The sequence below is a fragment of the Zea mays genome, chromosome 1 (genome assembly GCF_902167145.1).
Source record: "Zea mays cultivar B73 chromosome 1, Zm-B73-REFERENCE-NAM-5.0, whole genome shotgun sequence".
NCBI classification, from domain to species: domain Eukaryota; kingdom Viridiplantae; phylum Streptophyta; class Magnoliopsida; order Poales; family Poaceae; genus Zea; species Zea mays.
Window position 1 is genome coordinate 77,874,776 of NC_050096.1, and position 18,332 is coordinate 77,893,107.

The following is an 18,332-nucleotide window of genomic DNA, read 5'->3' on the forward strand; positions in this document are numbered from 1 at the left end:
CTCGGGCTGTAGCACCGGACTGTCCCGTGTGCACCGGACAGTCGATAACGGTCGGATCCAACGGTCGACTGCTATACACACCAACGGTTGGCTGACGTGGCGTGCACCGGACACTGCATAGTGCCTATCCGGTGGTGCACTGGCATGTCCGGTGCGCTCGACGACAGAAAGCTTCTGCTTTCTGTCCAACGGCTAGTTTGGGGGTTGGGGGCTATAAATACCACCCCAACCAGCCATTCCCAAGAGTGAGAGCCCAAGCAACATACCAAGACATATAGTGCATATTTCCAAGAGCTCAACACCCAAGTGCTTAATAGAATCACTCGGTGATTAGCGTAGGTGCTTTGCGAAGTGCTTAAGTTAGTTAGACCGATTTAGCGCTTGCTCTAGGTGAATCCTAGTTAGTTGAGCGAGTTTAGATAAACCACCAACCCATCGGCTCTTGTGCGAGTCGTTGTAATTGTACCGAGTGGGGCGAGAGTCTTGCGAGACCGTGACAACTGCGTTTGTGTCATGGCCGCCACCATGTACCGGAGGGAACGAGGCCCGTGGCGTTTCGGCCGGAAGCTCGATAGTGGAGACGGCGGGGAGCGTTCGAGAGGAGCCGGAAGCGGAGCACCACTTGCGCGTGGAGAAGTTCCGCGACTCTCTATAGAGTTACTCGACCGAGGTGCTTGGCCCTCGTGTGGGCTTCCCTTTGCGTGGGGGCACCAACGAGGATTAGTCGGGACCTTGCGCGGTTCCGGATACATCGGTAAAAATACAGGCGTCATCCACGAGCGTTTGCATCTCTACCTTGCTCTTTAAGTTTTCGCATTTATACTAAGCACTTAAGTTTCAATCTTGTATTCATACTTATATTGTGTAGATTGAAACTTAGCCCTTGCGGTAGAGATAACAACACTTAGAGAAAACCTAGTTTGCACACTCTAGTTTGATTATTTGCATAGGTTTTGCTCTAGGGATTAATTTGTGGCCTAGTTTAGTGAAAGTTTTAGAAGTCCTAATTAACCCCCCTCTTAGGCGTCACCCGTTTCCTACAAGTGGTATCAAAGCCTGGTTTGGCTCATTTGAAACGTTTTAGCTTCACCGCTAAATGAGCCGACGCTTTTTAGAGGAAGGGATGGATACCCATAGGCCACCACACTTTGACGGCACTAACTTCCCATATTATAGTGCTAGAATGGCTTGTTACCTAGAGGTCGTTGATCTAGGTGTTTGGAGAGTCACTCGTGACGAGATGAAACCCCCCCCAAGAATCCCGAGAAACCCACCACGAGTGAGGAAAAAGAAATTCATTTAAATGCTAGAGCCAAAAATTGCTTGTATGAATCTCTTAGCATGGATATTTTTAATCAAGTATTTACCTTGAAAACTGCTAATGAGATTTGACTAAAATTGCATGAGCTCCATGACGGCACATCCAATGTCCGTGAGCAAAAACATTGCCTAGTCTTAAATGAGTATAATTCTTTTGCTATGAAAGATGATGAGCTTGTTAGAGACATATATTCTCGTTTGAATCTAATTATTGAGAGCACCTAGAGGGGGGGTGAATAGGTGATCCTGCTAAACTTAAACTTATAGCCACAAAAACTTGTTAAGGGTTAGCAAAATAATTGCCAAGTGGCTAGAGAGAAGATCTTGCACAATATGACAATCACAAAGAATTCAACACAGAGAAGACACGGTGATTTATCCCGTGGTTCGGCCAAGTACAAAACTTGCCTACTCCACGTTGTGGCGTCCCAACGGACGAGGGTTGCAATCAACCCCTCTCAAGCGGTCCAAAGACCCACTTGAATACCACGGTGTTTTTGCCTTGCTTATCTTTATCCCACTCGCGAGGAATCTCCACAAATTGGAGTCTCTCGCCCTTACACTTAAGATTCACAAAGAAACACGGAGTAAGGGAGGGAAGCAACACACACAAATCCACAGCGAAATGCGCACACACACGGCCAAGAATCGAGCTCAAAGACTATCTCACAGTTCTCACAAGAACGGAGCTCGAATCACTTAGAATAACAAACGGATGCGCAAAGACTGAGTGTGGATGATCAAGAATGCTCAAAGGTTGCTTGGTGTCTCCCTCCATGCGCCTAGGGGTCCCTTTTATAGCCCCAAGGCAGCTAGGAGCCGTTGAGAACAAATCTGGAAGGCCATCTTTGCCTTCTGTCGTCGGGCGCACCGGACAGTCCGGTGCACACCGGACACTGTCCGGTGCCCGATTTCCTTCCTTAAACAGCACGGTCGACCGTTGCAGATGCGGGAGCCGTTGGCGCACCGGACATGTCCGGTGCACACCGGACAGTCCGGTGCACACCGGACAGTCCGATGCCCCCTTCCGACCGTTGGCTTGGCCACGTGTCCCGCGCAGATCGCGCGGCCGACCGTTGGCCCGGCTGACCGTTGGCTCACCGGACAGTCCGGTGCACACCGGACAGTCCGGTGAATTTTAGCCGTACGCCGTCAGCAAATTCCCGAGAGCGGCCTCTTCGGCCGGGCCAGCCTGGCGCACCGGACACTGTCCGGTGCACCACCGGACACTGTCCGGTGCACCACCGGACAGTCCGGTGCCCCAGACCGAAACAGCCTCTTGGCTGTACACAGCCAAGTCTTCTCTTCTCTTCTTCTTTCTGTTTCTAACACTTAGACAAATATATTAGTACACAAAACCAATGTACTAAGACTTAGAAACATACCTTTGCTCTAGATTTGCACTTTGTTCATCCATGGGCATTGATTCACATTTAAGCACTTGTGTTGACACTCAATCACCAAAATACTTAGAAATGGCCCAAGGGCACATTTCCCTTTCAATCTCCCCCTTTTTGGTGATTTATGCCAACACAACATAAAGCAACTAGAACAAGTGCAAAATCACTTCAAATAAAACTCAAATTGATTTTGATTCAATTTTGGCATATATGGATCATCCTTTGCCACCACTTGGTTTGTTTTTGCAAATCAAACTCAAATCTCTATCTCTATGTCAAACACACATATTGAGGCATAAAGAGAGTCATTCCAAAAGAGATTGATCAAAGATTTCAAAAACTCCCCCTATTTCCCATAATCAACATTTCTCCCCACACGAAGCCAACTTTTGACAAGAGAGACAATAAAAGAGTTTAACAAAACAAAAACTCTATTCTACTATTTTCAAAATCTCTCAAGTGGTAGCTGATCCATTTATCACTTTGGCCTTTATTTTCTCCCCCTTTGGCATCAAGCACCAAAACGGGATCAATCTTGGCCCTTTAACCCCATTGCCTCACCAAAGTCTTCAATTAAGAGCAAATGGCAATAAAATTTCATGAGATGAACTTGAAATAAGTTACCCTCTCATCGGAGTGCAGTGGAAGTCTTTGATGGTCCAAGTCCACCTTTTCCCTTTCAATCCTCCTTCGAGACTAAATCATCAAACTCAAGCACATGGTTAGTCTCAAAAGGGTCAAGTTGTAACACATCTCCCCCTAAACATGTGCATCATTTTGCAACGGACTTGTGAGGTCCAGGGAGTGTTTTTACAACTTGAGCACCATAATAAGCAACAAAATGCAAAAAGGAACATGATCAAAAGCATAAATACATGTATGCTACAATTCAATCCAGGTTCCGCGAATCTAAGACATTTAGCTCACTACGCAACCTGCAAAAGGTCTTCTCATCTAGAGGCTTGGTGAAGATATCGGCTAGCTGGTTCTCGGTGCTAACATGAAACACTTCGATATCCCCCTTTTGCTGGTGGTCTCTCAAAAAGTGATGCCGGATGTCTATGTGCTTTGTGCGGCTGTGCTCAACAGGATTCTCCGCCATGCGGATAGCACTCTCATTATCACATAGGAGTGGGACTTTGCTCAGATTGTAGCCAAAGTCCCGGAGGGTTTGCCTCATCCAAAGCAGTTGCGCGCAACACTGACCTGCGGCAACGTACTCGGCCTCAGCGGTGGATAGGGCAACGGAGGTTTGTTTCTTAGAGTTCCATGACACCAGGGACCTTCCTAAGAATTGGCACGTCCCCGATGTACTCTTCCTATCGACCTTACATCCAGCATAGTCGGAGTCTGAGTATCCAACTAAGTCAAAGGTAGACCCCTTTGGATACCAGAGCCCGAAGCAAGGCGTAGCAACCAAATATCTAAGAATTCGCTTCACCGCCACTAAGTGACACTCCTTAGGATCGGATTGAAATCTAGCACACATGCATACGCTAAGCATAATATCCGGTCTACTAGCACATAAGTAAAGCAAGGAACCTATCATTGACCGGTATGCTTTTTGATCAACGAACTTACCTCCTTTGTTGAGGTCGGTGTGTCCGTCGGTTCCCATCGGAGTCTTTGCGGGCTTGGCGTCCTTCATCCCAAACCGCTTTAGCAGATCTTGCGTGTACTTTGTTTGGGAGATGAAGGTGCCGTCCTTGAGTTGCTTCACTTGGAACCCAAGGAAGTAGTTCAACTCGCCCATCATCGACATCTCGAATTTCTGCGTCATCACCCTGCTAAACTCTTCACAAGACTTTTGGTTAGTAGAACCAAATATTATGTCATCGACATAAATTTGGCACACAAACAAATCACCATCACATGTCTTAGTGAACAGAGTTGGATCGGCTTTCCCAACCTTGAAAGCATTAGCAAGTAAAAAGTCTCTAAGGCATTCATACCATGCTCTTGGGGCTTGCTTAAGTCCATAGAGCGCCTTAGAGAGCTTACACACGTGGTCGGGGTACCGTTCATCCTCGAAGCCAGGGGGTTGCTCCACGTACACCTCCTCCTTGATTGGCCCATTGAGGAAAGCGCTCTTCACATCCATTTGGTACAACCTGAAAGAATGGTGAGCGGCATATGCTAGCAAGATACGAATTGATTCTAGCCTAGCCACAGGAGCAAACGTCTCCTCAAAGTCCAAACCTGCGACTTGGGCATAACCTTTTGCCACAAGTCGAGCCTTGTTCCTCGTCACCACCCCGTGCTCGTCCTGTTTGTTGCGGAACACCCACTTGGTTCCCACAACATTTTGCTTCGGACGAGGCACCAGTGTCCAAACTTCATTGCGCTTGAAGTTGTTGAGCTCCTCCTGCATGGCCAACACCCAGTCCGGATCTAGCAAGGCCTCCTCTACCCTGAAAGGCTCAATAGAAGAGACAAAGGAGTAATGCTCACAAAAATTAACTAATCGAGATCGAGTAGTTACTCCCTTGCTAATGTCACCCAGAATTTGGTCGACGGGATGATCCCTTTGAATCATCGCTCGAACTTGGGTTGGAGGTGCTGGTTGCGCTTCTTCCTCCATCACTTGATTATCTTGTGCTCCCCCTTGATCAAGCGCCTCCACTTGAGGTACCTGTTCGTCATTTTCGGTTGGGGGATGCACCATAGTTGAGGAAGAAGGTTGATCTCGTTCATCTTGTTCCTGTGGCCGTACTTCTCCAATCGCCATGGTTCGTATAGCGGCCGTCGGAACATCTTCTTCATCTACATCATCACAATCAACAACTTGCTCTCTTGGAGAGCCATTAGTCTCATCAAATACAACGTCGCTAGAGACTTCAACCAAACCCGATGATTTGTTGAAGACTCTATACGCCTTTGTATTTGAGTCATAACCTAACAAAAACCCTTCTACAGCTTTGGGAGCAAACTTAGAATTTCTACCCTTCTTCACTAGAATGTAGCACTTGCTCCCAAATACACGAAAGTAAGATACATTGGGTTTGTTACCGGTTAGTAGCTCATACGAAGTCTTCTTGAGGAGGCGATGAAGATAGACCCTGTTGATGGCGTGGCAAGCCGTGTTCACGGCTTCCGACCAAAAACACTCGGGGATCTTGAATTCTCCAAGCATTGTCCTCGCCATATCGATTAGCGTCCTGTTCTTCCTCTCTACCACACCATTTTGCTGTGGTGTGTAGGGAGCGGAGAACTCGTGCTTGATCCCTTCCTCCTCAAGGAACTCCTCCACTTGAAGGTTCTTGAACTCGGACCCGTTGTCGCTCCTTATCTTCTTCACTTTGAGCTCAAACTCATTTTGAGCTCTCCTGAGGAAGCGCTTGAGGGTCCCTTGGGTTTCAGACTTATCCTGCAAAAAGAATACCCAAGTGAAGCGGGAAAAGTCATCAACAATAACTAAACCATACTTACTCCCTCCTATGCTCAGATAGGCGACGGGTCCGAAGAGGTCCATATGCAGCAGCTCCAGGGGTCTTGAAGTGGTCATCACATTCTTGCTGTGATGCGCTCCTCCCACTTGTTTACCTGCCTGACAAGCTGCACAAGGTCTATCTTTTTCGAAATGCACGTTAGTCAAACCTATCACGTGTTCTCCCTTTAGAAGCTTGTGAAGGTTCTTCATCCCCACATGTGCTAAGCGGCGATGCCACAGCCAGCCCATGCTAGTCTTAGCTATTAAGCATGCATCTAGACCGGCCTCTTCTTTTGCAAAATCAACTAAATAAAGTTTGCCGTCTAATACACCCTTAAAAGCTAATGAACCATCGCTTCTTCTAAAGACAGACACATCTACATTTGTAAATAGACAGTTATATCCCATATGACATAATTGACTAACAGATAGCAAATTATATCCAAGACTCTCTACTAAAAATACATTAGAGATAGAATGCTCATTAGAAATTGCAATTTTACCTAACCCTTTTACCTTGCCTTGATTCCCATCACCGAATATAATTGAATCTTGGGAATCCTTATTCTTGACGTAGGAGGTGAACATCTTCTTCTCCCCCGTCATATGGTTTGTGCATCCGCTGTCGATAATCCAGCTTGAACCCCCGGATGCATAAACCTGCAAGGCAAATTTAGGCTTGGGACTTAGGTACCCAACTCTTGTTGGGTCCTACAAGGTTAGTGCAAATTTCCTTAGGGACCCAAATGCAAGTTTTGTCTCCCTTGCATTTTGCCCCTAACTTCCTAGCAACTATTTTCCTATCCTTTCTACAAATAGCAAAGGAAGCATTTAGGGCATGATAAATTGTAGAAGGTCCATGAACTTTCCTATGAGCATTAACAACATTTCTCCTAGGCATATTGTGAATAACATTTCTTCTACCAATCTTTCTATCATGCACGACATGAGAACTAGAAGCAGTCATAGCATAAGAATCATAAGCATGTGAATCAAAAGCATCATAACTTCTAAAAGCATTTCTAGAATTTTTCCTATCATGATACAAAAAGGCATGGTTCTTTTTAGCACTAGTAGCCATAGGGGCCTTCCCTTTCTCCTTAGCGGGAATGGGAGCCTTATGGCTTGTTAAGTTCTTGGCTTCCCTTTTGTAGCCAAGTCCATCCTTAATTGAGGGATGTCTACCAATCGTATAGGCATCCCTTGCAAATTTCAATTTATCAAATTCGTTTTTGCTAGTCTTAAGTTGGGCATTAAGACTAGACACTTCATCATTCAATTTAGAAATTGAAGCTAGATGTTCACTACACGCATCAATGTCAAAATCTTTACACCTAGTGCAAATCACAACATGTTCTACACAAGATGTTGATTTACTAGATTTTTCTAGCTTAGCATTTAAATCATCATTAATACTCTTTAAAGTAGCAATGTTTTCATGACAAGAAGATAATTCACTAGAAAGTACTTCATTTCTTTTAACTTCTAAAGCATAGGATTTTTGTGCCTCTACAAATTTATCATGCTCATCATACAACAAATCCTCTTGCTTTTCTAAAAGCCTATCCTTTTCATTCAAGGCATCAATCAATTCATTGATTTTATCAATTTTATTTCTATCCAATCCCTTGAACAAACTAGAATAATCTATTTCATCATCACTAGACTCATCGTCACTAGAAGAATCATAAGTGACATCATTACGAGTGATTACCTTCTTCTCTCTTGCCATGAGGCAAGTGTGACGCTCGTTTGGGAAGAGGGATGACTTGTTGAATGCAGTGGCGGCGAGTCCCTCATTGTCGGAGTCAGACGAGGAGCAGTCCGAATCCCACTCCTTGCCAAGATGAGCCTCGCCTTTTGCCTTCTTATAATTCTTCTTCTTCTCCCTCTTGTTCCCTTGGTCCTGATCACTATCATTGTCGGGACAGTTAGCAATAAAATGACCAAGCTTACCGCATTTGAAGCATGATCGCTTTCCCTTGGTCTTAGCCTTGCTTGGTTGTCCCTTTCGACCTTTTAGCGCCGTCTTGAATCTTTTAATGATGAGGGCCATCTCTTCATCATTAAGACCGGCAGCCTCAATTTGTGCCACCTTGCTGGGTAGCATCTCCTTGCTCCTTGTTGCCTTGAGAGCAATGGGTTGAGGCTCGTTGATCGGACCATTCAAGGCGTCGTCGACGTATCTTGCCTCCTTGATCATCATTCGCCTGCTTACGAATTTTCCGAGTACCTCCTCGGGCGTCATCTTCGTGTACCTGGGATTCTCACGAATATTGTTCACGAGATGAGGATCAAGAATGGTAAATGACCTTAGCATTAGGCGGACGACATCGTGATCCGTCCATCGCGTGCTTCCGTAGCTCCTTATTTTGTTGATAAGGATCTTGAGCCGGTTGTATGTTTGCGTCGGCTCCTCGCCCCTTATCATTGCGAATCGTCCGAGCTCGCCTTCCACCAACTCCATCTTGGTGAGTAAGGTGACATCATTCCCCTCATGAGAGATCTTGAGGGTGTCCCAAATCTGCTTGGCATTGTCCAAGCCGCTCACCTTGTGATACTCGTCCCTGCACAAAGAGGCTAGCAACACAGTAGTAGCTTGTGCATTTTTATGGATCTGTTCATTAATAAACGAAGGACTATCCGAGCTATCAAATTTCATTCCACTTTCTACAATCTCCCAAATGCTTGGATGGAGAGAAAATAGGTGTGTACGCATTTTGTGACTCCAAAATCCGTAGTCCTCTCCATCAAAGTGAGGAGGCTTGCCAAGTGGAATGGGGAGCAAATGAGCATTTGAGCTGTGTGGAATGCGCGAATAATCAAAAGAAAAGTTTGAGTTAACCGTCTTTTGTTTGTCGTAGTCGTCGTCCTTGTGGGAAGAAGTAGACTCGTCGCTGTCGTAGTAGATGATCTCCTTGATACGTCTTGTCTTCTTCTTCTTCCCATCTTTACGTCTGTGACCCGAGCCAGAGTCGTTGGATTTGTCATCTTTTGGCTCGTTGACGAAGGACTCCTTTTCCTTGTCGTTGATCACGATTCCCTTCCCCTTAGGATCCATCTCTTCGGGCGGTTAGTCCCTTTCTTGAAGAGAACGGCTCCGATACCAATTGAGAGCACCTAGAGGGGGGGGGGGGGGTGAATAGGTGATCCTGCTAAACTTAAACTTATAGCCACAAAAACTTGTTAAGGGTTAGCAAAATAATTGCCAAGTGGCTAGAGAGAAGATCTTGCACAATATGACAATCACAAAGAATTCAACACAGAGAAGACACGGTGATTTATCCCGTGGTTCGGCCAAGTACAAAACTTGCCTACTCCACGTTGTGGCGTCCCAACGGACGAGGGTTGCAATCAACCCCTCTCAAGCGGTCCAAAGACCCACTTGAATACCACGGTGTTTTTGCCTTGCTTATCTTTATCCCACTCGCGAGGAATCTCCACAAATTGGAGTCTCTCGCCCTTACACTTAAGATTCACAAAGAAACACGGAGTAAGGGAGGGAAGCAACACACACAAATCCACAGCGAAATGCGCACACACACGGCCAAGAATCGAGCTCAAAGACTATCTCACAGTTCTCACAAGAACGGAGCTCGAATCACTTAGAATAACAAACGGATGCGCAAAGACTGAGTGTGGATGATCAAGAATGCTCAAAGGTTGCTTGGTGTCTCCCTCCATGCGCCTAGGGGTCCCTTTTATAGCCCCAAGGCAGCTAGGAGCCGTTGAGAACAAATCTGGAAGGCCATCTTTGCCTTCTGTCGTCGGGCGCACCGGACAGTCCGGTGCACACCGGACACTGTCCGGTGCCCGATTTCCTTCCTTAAACAGCACGGTCGACCGTTGCAGATGCGGGAGCCGTTGGCGCACCGGACATGTCCGGTGCACACCGGACAGTCCGGTGCCCCCTTCCGACCGTTGGCTTGGCCACGTGTCCCGCGCAGATCGCGCGGCCGACCGTTGGCCCGGCTGACCGTTGGCTCACCGGACAGTCCGGTGCACACCGGACAGTCCGGTGAATTTTAGCCGTACGCCGTCAGCAAATTCCCGAGAGCGGCCTCTTCGGCCGGGGCAGCCTGGCGCACCGGACACTGTCCGGTGCACCACCGGACACTGTCCGGTGCACCACCGGACAGTCCGATGCCCCAGACCGAAACAGCCTCTTGGCTGTACATAGCCAAGTCTTCTCTTCTCTTCTTCTTTCTGTTTTAACACTTAGACAAATATATTAGTACACAAAACCAATGTACTAAGACTTAGAAACATACCTTTGCTCTAGATTTGCACTTTGTTCATCCATGGGCATTGATTCACATTTAAGCACTTGTGTTGACACTCAATCACCAAAATACTTAGAAATGGCCCAAGGGCACATTTCCCTTTCAATTATCAATGAGCTCAATTCTATTGGCATTAATAAGATAGGTGATGCGGACATTGTGAGGAATATTATCTCCCTGCTACCACAACAAAGATATGGGAGCATCATCACCATCCTTCACAACATGGAGGACTTGAGTACCATGACCCCGACCATTGTGATTGGGAAAATCGCGGTCTTTGAGATGCCGCGAAAAATGTGTCAGGAAGAAGAGCCAACTTCCTCAAGGCCATATGTTTTTGCATGTGATGAAAGGAAGGGTAAAAAGAAGGCTCCCACTCCAAGTTCCTCAAGTGAAGAAGAGGAAGAAGAAGAAAGTGATGATGAAGAAGATAATCAACCATGCACATCATCCTCCGAGGACGAAGAAATAATCCGGCGTGTCGAAAAGGTAATGAGGATGATTCGCAAGATTAATCTAATGGGTGTGCCCCTACAGGTAGAGGATCTTCTCTTTACTATTGACAGGAAAAAGCAAAGAAAGAGAGGATGCTTCACATGCGGGGGAAGGGCCACTTCAGGGACAACTGTCGAACTATGGTCGAACCCAAAAAGAAGAGGAGAAAAGGCAAGGCGCTAATAAGTGTTAAGACTTGGGATGATTCTTCAAGTGAAGATGAACCTTCAAGGACGCGCAGTCACCGGTCCTCATCACGCTCATCACGGTCATCACACAAATGCCTTATGGCAAGAGGTAAAATGAGCATTCCATCCTCTAGTAATGAAGTAGTAGTAGTGATGATGAAGGTGAGGGAAAGCCCTCAGTAGATGAGCTTGCGGAAGCCGTTAAATTTTTCCAAGATGTTTGCACCACTACCGGAATCAGCTTCTTTGCCGTGTGTTCTAAACACACGGCAAAGGCTATTTTGCACTCGGCAAAGGTTTTGCCGAGTGTAACACTCGGCAAAGAACGCTCGGCGAACTGTACATCGGCAACAGCCTCTTTGCCGAGTACTTTTTGTCGGGCACTCGGCAAAGACTTTGCCGAGTGCCATTTGGCACTCGGCAAAGAAAAGTCACCGTCACGGCGCCAAGTGACGGTGACGGATCCTTTGCCGAGTGCCTACGGCGACACTCGGCAAAGACTGGTCCAGTGGACCCCACAGCCAGTCCCTGTGCCGAGAGCCCTAGTAGGCACTCGGCAAAGAACCCTCCAGTGGGCCCCTTTGCCAGTATCTTTGCCGAGTGCCTTGGCAAAAGCACTCGGCAAAGACATCTTTGCCGGTTCCCAGGTTTCCTTCTTTGCCGAGTGCCACTGTCAGCGCTCGGCAAAGATGTCTTTACCGGTTCCCAGGTTTCCTTCTTTGCCGAGTGCCATGGTTATAGCACTCGGCAAAGCAACCCTTTGCCGAGTGTTACACTCGGCAAAGTGACCAGAATGTCCCTTTTTTATTTGCTTTTGTTGTTCCATCCAAACAAACAAAAGATATATATCATTCACATCACATTATATATCAAGCACATCACAGAATGAACACATTTATCATCAACACCATATATATCACAAAGTCTCACAAAACAGATCACAAGTCTCACTAAAGTCAGGATCATCACAAAACAGATACAAGTCTGCATCATCACTAACATCACCAAGTATCTCACAAGATAAAGTGTAACAAACATCACCAACACTCATAAAGGTAAGTCTCGATCATCACAAAACACATCATCAACGAGGTGGGCATCTGGACTGGTTCGGCGAAGGGCTGGACGAAGCATGAGGGTTGTTCGACGCCGCCGATTGACCCTGCACAGAGAACAGATTGTATGTGTGAGAACATATGAATATATATCATGCAGTACTAAAATTTTGATACTCACAGGAGTAGTGAACTCTGTAGGGTCAGCTGCAGGGAACAACGGAGGTGGTGGAGCATGACCCTGTGCGGCGCCAAGGCTCTGCATGTACGCGAACATCTCCGCCATCCTCTTCTCTAGCTCCTCACGTTGCCTCCTCTCATCATCTAGTTGAGTCTGTAATATTTCGCCCTAATGTTACGATAATGCAAAGAGAAGATATATAAAAATCAATGAACGATGAATAGATAAGGAATAACCTGGAGTTGCTGGATACGATGCTGTGAGGTGTCCTGCCGAGGTCGTATGGCTGGGCTCGCGCTCGTGCTCCTTGCTCGCACCTGAGAGAGAGTGGGAGTGGAGGACGAGTCGATTGCCCCGTCGGCAATCCAGTACCGCCCATGCCTCTTGCCTCCTCCGACCCTCATGAGGACATCTCCGTCGATGTCCTCGGTCCTCGGATCGTAATCTGGCCCATGGACCTCCTTGGCCATGGCGGTGTACTCACTGAGTCGGCTGTGGATGGCGGGGTTGGTGTACGCCTCGGGCCCGTCATCCGGGTTGTAGGTGACGTCGGACGTCGCCTTCCCCTTGTGGGCCATGGCATATGCCGAGAACGTGGAGCAAGGCGCGCCACCATGTGCCGCCGACTGCGAGAAAACCAACGAGATGGTTAGAAATCATGTCTAATCGAAAGTTATATACCTAAATAAAAAATAGCGCGTACCCATGCTTCCGCGTATTTGCCCAGGCTGCGGCTGCCTTGATGGTGGGAGGGACCTTGCATCAGCAAACGCTGTTCCCGGCTAGCGTTGTGCGCCTCATCCCACTCAGCCGAGCACCACCTCTGCACCATCTTCTCCCAGCACTCAGGATGCGCGGCGCACCAATGAGGAATCATCTAAAAAAATATAAGTACACCGCATATCAGAAGATAAGAATAAGCATATTTAGTACCAATAATAAAGTTTTGTATTTACCTGCAAGTACTGGTCCGCAGTCAATGACATGGTTCGGGCGTCCTTCTTGTTCACCTTCTCCCCAAGGACGGAGCCGTGGTAAGTGACGATGGCCTGGATGCGCGCCTCGTAGTGCATGTCCACGACGAGCTTCTTACAGCACGTCGTAGACACCACATCCGCCCTGGCCTCGTATCCAGCATCGCACCTGAAGAAATCCTACATACAAAGACGATGTATCCATACATTATTTCAAGAATATGCAACAAATGCGACTTATTAAACAATATAGTGCGAGGAAGACTTACCCACAGCTCTTGCTTCACCCGCTCCGCCTTGTTGTTGAATTGTCTGCCGTCCCGATCTACTGCATCGGGGGCGACGGCGTAGTGGTCGAAGGTGTATGCTGGGCTCGTCACTCCGGCGTACTCGACAAGTCCAGGAAAGTGTTCCCGGCATAGAAGGCCGAGGATGCCATTGGGGTTGCGGCCGTGACCCCCTGCAGTCTCCAAAACCATCCAAGACCTGTCGCAGTGATTAAGATGAAGTATTAGTTTCTATTATTAATTTGAACATATAATATGAAAAAGCAGCAACAACATCTAAAGTTACCTACCTCTCTCCATCGGGTCGTATCAGCGGACGTCTGTCACGAAGTATGGGTCGCTTAGGTAGGCTCGCGGGACCTCGCAGGTAGATACTCCTCGAACCTGAGGAGCCAGAACCTGAGATGTCCTGCTGAGCGGCGTCGTCGTCGTCGTCCTGCTGCGCCGCATCGTCGTCGTCCTGCTGTGCCGCATCGACAGCGGCTTGCTGCTCCACCTGCTGCTGTACGGCGTCGTCCTGCTGCGCCTCCTCCTCCGTCCTACGGGTGCTCCTCCTCCCCCTCCCCCTCCCCCTCCTCGTCCTCGTCCCACCGCCCACCATCTTTGTCCAACAACCTGCAATTAAGAGTAAACAATTAAGCACAGATAAAAAAATATGTATTTAGAAACATATGCAAAATAAATGAAATATAGCATTACATCGATTAAAAATAATCTTCATATGTCTTACCACCACTAGGCGGCTTCATCTCTTGGTTTGGTCTATCACATAACTCTGCCAGATCCACTCTTGCCTTTACGTTATCCTTTGACTTATCAGGAATCTCCATAATTGTCGCCCAAAGTGCCTCGGCGACATTCTTTTCAGTGTGCATCACGTCAATGTTGTGTGGAAGGAGCAGGTCATCATAATAGGGGAGCCGAGTCAAGCCCGACTTATGTGTCCACATATGTTGCTCACCATATCCCACAAAACCACCTTCTGGGTTGGCCACGAGACCATCTATCTGTTCACGAACTTCGGCACCAGTCATCATTGCAGGTGGGCGGTCTGTCACCACGACACCTTTCGTAAAGTTCTTGATGTCTAGTCGGAATGCATGGTCAGGAGGGAGAAATTGTCGATGTTTATCGAATGACGAATATTTGCCACCCTTCTTCAACCAAATGAACCTAAGAGCTTCCTTGCAAACTGGGCATGGGAACTTACCGTGAACACACCAGGCGCAAAATAGCCCGTACGCCGGAAAGTCATGCATGGAGTACTGGTACCAAACATGCATTTTGAAGTTTGTCTTCGTAGCTCGGTCGTACGTCCATACCCCTTCCTCCCAAGCACGGACCAATTCATCAATCAAAGGCTCCATGTACACGCCCATTTTATTCCCCGGGTGTCCAGGAATTATCAACGACACGAATATGTTCTGTCTTTGAAAGCATACGCCGGGGGGGAGATTGATGGGGATAACGAACACGGGCCAACATGTGTATGGGGCAGCGGTCATTCCATAGGGATTGAACCCATCTGTGGCCAGCGCAACACGAACATTACGAGCCTCTTTGGCTTTCTCATGGTGAATGGCATCAAAGTGGGTCCATGCTTCACCATCGGATGCGTGAACCATCTTGTCAGGATTGTATCGTTTGCCTTTTTTGTGCCATGTCATCTGTTTCGCGGATTCCTCTGTCATGTATAGACGCTGGATCCTCGGTATGAACGGAAGGTGGCGTAGGATTGTCACGGGGATGTCGAGCTGCCTCTTCTGTCCATCACCAGAGTCTACCTCCATGAACCTAGATGATTTACACTTCGGACAGTACTTTGCCTCAGTGTGTTCTTTCCTAAATAGGACGCAGCCCTTCGGACAAGCATGTATCTGCTCATACGTCATCTTGAGTGCACGAAGGAGTTTCTGTGCCTCGTACATGCTCTTTGGCAGAACGTGATCCTCCGGAAGCAGGCTGCCAATAACTGTCAACAAACCATCGAATGCGTCTCGACTCATGCTATACTACGACTTGAACGCCATTATACGCCCAATGGCATCCAGTTGAGAAACCTTTGTCTTGCCGTGGAGGGGTTTCTGTGCCGCGTCAAACATGTCGTAGAATGTCTTTGCGGTCGCCTCTGGCTCGTCCTCCGTACGTCCTTCGGCGAACTGTGCCTCATGATAGTCGTTCAACATGTCTCCTACCCCGGCATCAGCATCGTAATCCTCGACGCGTTGTCTCACCACCTCCTCTCTCGTGCGATGCACTTCACCATGGAAGATCCACCGAGTATAGTCCGGCGTAAATCCATTCTTCCAAATATGTTCTACCATGGCCTTCTTTGGTTTTCTTTTCCGGTTGTCACATTTGCTGCACGGACAAGGGACTAGGCTAGCTCCTTTAGCAGCTTCGCCATATGCCCGTTCCATGAAAGCATCGGTCTTCCTAATCCATTCTGGGGTGACATCATTACGTCGAACGCGGCCCGTGTACATCCACTCACGGTCCTCCATCCTCTAACATATATAACCGAGTATAGTTTAATATAGACATGTAATGCATGTACACTACGTTCCTACCTTCTAATAGGTGAGGATAGGTCCTAATCCCACCCGCGGTTGCGTAGATGGAGTTAGTTTCCATGCTCTACTCCGATCCGAGATAGAATTTCGGCAGCACCTCCCCGCTGTTCTCCGGATACACGTCCTGGCAGGGAGAGTGTACTGTCCGGAGAACAACAGGGAGGTGACGCCGAAACTCTTTCTCAGACCGGAGTAGAGCATGGAAACTAACACCATCTACGCAACCGCGGGCTGTCCAAAAAACGTGGACAATTCGAAACTGATACATTTGTAGATATGCAAAGATCTGCATATCTACACCGTATCTCTTTTGAACGGGAGACGCCTAACTGGGTTACGTGATCTACGACCATGATGCGGAAATAGAGGTTATACCTAGGGTGGCGGTGGAGTCAGGCTAGTGGGGCTGTGGCGGGTCGGTGCAGTGGCGACGCGACGCGGTGCAGGCAGACCCGCAGCGGCTAGGAAGACCTCTGCAAAAAATACATGTCTGTCAACAAAAAATTCACATCACCGGCACTCGATCAAGCGGTTAATACAATACAAAATCAAGCGCTCGCTCTAGTTCATTCGAGCAAGGTCACTATACAATCAAGCGGTTAATACAATACAAAATCCTAATAAAACACTACAAGCACTCGCTCTAGTTCATTCGAGCAAGGTCACTATACAATTCTAGTAGCTAGTTGATTCCATCCTAATCGCTCCACCAAACAAATCTACTAGCTATACAACTACAATAAAAATGATTCATACACTCACTAGGGCGCGGGCGGACGGGCGGGCGCCGGCGAGGTGGTCATGTAGAGGTATGTAATGTCCAACCAAGGCATTGTGTTGCACTATTAGCATGTCTATCATGTGATAAAAGATGGAAACTAAACCAGGGTCTAACAACTAGTGTGGTATATTAATCCACACTTAGCCAATCTATAACCATGCAAGCATACATCAAACGATCAAGAAATTAAAAAAGAGACAGTTTAGTTTGTGTAACAATATTACTCGTTAGATTACTCTTATCTCATCTACTGATAAATGTGGGTTGTTAATGCTTTGTTCAATTGCATATACGATTAGGATTCTTGTGTTGTGATCAATAAGCCTTGTCAACTTTGACGATCAATATAGTGGAGTTATTAGTTCAGCATGCATGTTCTATCTGCTTACCTCCTTAGCATATGTATATGTTTGGGATGCTACATGTCATTTAAATTGGATAGGTACGATATACAAACATACAATTATTTTATTTTGGTTCTATCATCTTGTGGCCCACATGAATTATTTTGGTCCTACCACATATAACAAGAGATTCACAATCAAATAAAGCTTACCAGGACGCGGGCGGACGGGCGGGCGGACGGGCGGGCGCCGGCGAGGGCGCGGGCGCCGGCGAGGGCGCGGGCGCCGGCGAGGGAGGCCGCGGCGGGCACGGCGGGCGGCGGCCGCGGCGGGCGCTGGCGGGCACGGCGGGCGGGCGCTGGCGGCGGGCGTGGGCGGGCGCGCAGGGAGAAAGAAGCAGAAAGGAGAAAGAAGAAAGAAGAAAGGAGAAAGAAGGAAGCCGCGGGCGAGTATATTCGCCTTCTTTGCCGAGTGCCCGTGATCTGGCACTCGGCAAAGTTTTTTTTAATTTTTAAAATAAACTTTGCCGAGTGCCAGATCGGTGGCACTCGGTAAAGGATCCTTTGCCGAGTGTCTACCATCTGACACTCGGCAAATATTACCTTACACATCTTTGCCGAGTGCCACCCTGGGGGGCACTCGGCAAAGAAGTCTTTGCCGAGTGTCTTCCTTGGACACTCGGCAAAGTACATTTTTATTTTTTTTATTTTGCTAACCAAAATTTTTGTGGTATGTTCCTACACTATGTAGACCTACATGTACCATTTTGGGACAATTATAACAGTGTTTTCTATAGCTAGTACATTTAGTTTGTTTATTTGAATTTCTTCGGAAAATTCAGATTTGAACTGCAGGTCACTCGAAACTTGGAAAACCGTGAATGCAAAAATGATATCCATGCTACATAGCACAAGTTACGACCGATTTCAGGAGCGGACCGGAAACTTCGAGCACCATGCTCACTCAACATGGCCGTGAACTTGCCATACAACTGTTTAAAAAATTTATAAAACACAAA